Here is a 2,286-nt window from a genome sequence, read left to right on the forward strand (position 1 = left end):
TAATCTTTAATAGGAGGGGGCTAAAGATGCTGTTTCTGTTGACAGGATTTATTGGTTCTTGAAGGGCAAGAGGTGAGTACAAGCCTAACTACTTCTTGCTCACAGACCCGTCCGGTGAATACGGCTTTGTATTTGGATGGGCTTTTGATGAGTTCTAAATCAATTGCTCGTTACAGTAAAAAGAAGTCATGTTTTTTGGAACCTGACAGCAAAAATAACTTGAAGCACCAACTTAATCATAATTGATCACCCGTCTAAGTTAATGATTTTATGCTATACTATCAAAGTTTAAAGGTAAATTATTGTGTAGTAGGAGATGGTATAAAATGTATGTTCTAACGTGTAGGATGTAGGCAAAGATTAGAGGAACCAAATTTTTATGTCTTCTGTTTGACTGTTCACCAAATAATATTTGGTTTTATTTTCCAGGGATCGGTGAATTTTAAATTTGGAGTCCTCTATGCTAAGGATGGTCAGCTTACAGGTGATGAAATGTTCAGTCATGGTGAGGTTTTCACCTTCTCCTTAATTGTTTTGCTCATCTGAAAAAAAAAAAAAAAAAAAAAAAAAAAGGTATGTTTATTATTTGTTACCCCGTTCTGTCCGTTTCCTCAGTATTTGCTGGAGCTCTGCTTACCCAAGCTTTGGGTAAAACAAGCTTTGGGTTCCTTCTGTCCCACTGGGTGTTGCCCAGTTTGGTTGCATCTGGTGAAATTCAGCCTGAGCCCCTTACAGAACCAGCTCAAACCACGTGAGAGCCATTTGCAGCTCTCTCAGGACACCCGGAGGAGGATGGGTGACGTTTCTGAGCATCTGGCAAGTGCACTTCTATCAAAACTCGGCCTGTGACATTTCTGGGGAAAACCCTTCTGTATCCTGAAGGGTTCCTCAAAGTCTGTTGAGGATCCAGTTAGCAGTTGCTCACCTGGATGGTTCCAGCTCCTCAAGCTAACACTTGTACTCTTGCCCTGTAGTTTAGATCTATTGTAGTTTTGTTATTTTGCAAGATTTTACGTCTTTGGACAGTAACGTGCATTTCACTCTTTGGAACCTCTTGGATCATTCTTTGGTGCAGCACCACCTAATGGGACACTTGGCTGCTGTGCTGAAGGGCTTGGTTACTGGAATTGTAAATCCCGGAGAGTTTGTAAGTCTTCTGTCCCCAGGGAGGTGTCACGCTTTGTTCACCGTTGCTCTGTTTGTCGGGTGCTGCTTCTCGTCGGAGGTATTAACTTCAAACTGCCCTGTTCTTTTTTGAACTTTTTTTCCTGGTTCTCTCCGTAGGGCAGGGAAGGACTCTCGTATCCCGGTCGTCAGACTCAGCGCTGCCCGAGAAGATACAGAGACTGTAAAAATCATAAGGAGCAAATGTGACTGCAGAGAAAACAAACTGGAGAGAACAAAAGGTGATATTGTTCTCCTTAGCCTGGATTAGAAACATCGACTGCGCTTGATGCCGGTGGCTGCCAGGGGCTCGTTAGGTCTCTTGAGGCAGGTGTAGGTGTTCACTTGTAGGTTCTATTTTTGGCAAAGGACCACGAGAGAAGTTTATTTATAGATCCAAATAAACATTCATCTTATCTGAACATAACCTGTCATCCCCTTTCTGACATTAAGGACTCCTGTATAAATACTTGGGGGGTTTTCTTTGTCATTTCTGAATGGTTCCATTTTGCCGGATACTTGAACAAGTCTGAGTGGTTTAAGTGCATACTGCTTCCTTGAAATTCTGTGGTCTCTGCTTGGAACCCTTCTTGTACTGCTTAATGAAAGACTTCGGATGGTGTTTTCTTGCCTGTTTGTGGTTAAGGTCGTGCTCTGATGCATTTACAGAAGCCATGGCAGGAGAGAGTCAGCTGCTGGAGAAGAGGAGACAGTACTATCCCTGTGCAGCACAGAACTGTGCTGCTGCTGTGTCATCAGCTGTGTCTGCACTGAAAGTAGCCACCTTCACTTGTAGGTAGCTCCTTGGTGCTTTAGGACACGCTGAGGGATTTATTCCTTTTGGATCCACGATGAGAATTCCCAAGAGAGGTAGTAGTAATAAGGTCTGAGATTGAAAAAAGCCTGTGTCCTTGGAATGTTGTTGTTGTCGTCAAAAGTTAATTTTTCCTTCTTTCTTAGCCGGTAGTCAGCTTTTTGCTTTATTTTTTGTGGTATCAGTATTTGATTGTTTAAAAAATTGCTTCAAAAGAACTGCAGTGGCTGGCCACCAGGACCTTGTTCAGATTTGCCTATTTGCTGTAGCTAAAACGTTTCCATATTGTTTATCATTCTATTGAAGAA

At 42.4% G+C, this 2,286-nt stretch overlaps 1 long non-coding RNA gene across 2 annotated transcripts; it reads left to right on the forward strand.

Moving 5' to 3' along the window:
• The first annotated feature begins 43 nt into the window (after positions 1–43).
• Positions 44–1,994, forward strand: LOC143693237 (uncharacterized). Of its 2 annotated transcripts, XR_013180757.1 has the most exons (4): positions 44–72; positions 430–484; positions 1,285–1,406; positions 1,811–1,994. It is a non-coding gene; the product is annotated as an uncharacterized LOC143693237 (long non-coding RNA). The 2 variants fall into 2 exon arrangements; XR_013180756.1 differs by lacking the exon at positions 44–72 and having other exon boundaries at positions 428–505.
• Positions 1,995–2,286: the final 292 nt, after the last annotated feature.

Source organism: Agelaius phoeniceus, unplaced genomic scaffold, assembly GCF_051311805.1.
Source record: "Agelaius phoeniceus isolate bAgePho1 unplaced genomic scaffold, bAgePho1.hap1 Scaffold_436, whole genome shotgun sequence".
Taxonomy (NCBI): Eukaryota; Metazoa; Chordata; class Aves; order Passeriformes; family Icteridae; genus Agelaius; species Agelaius phoeniceus.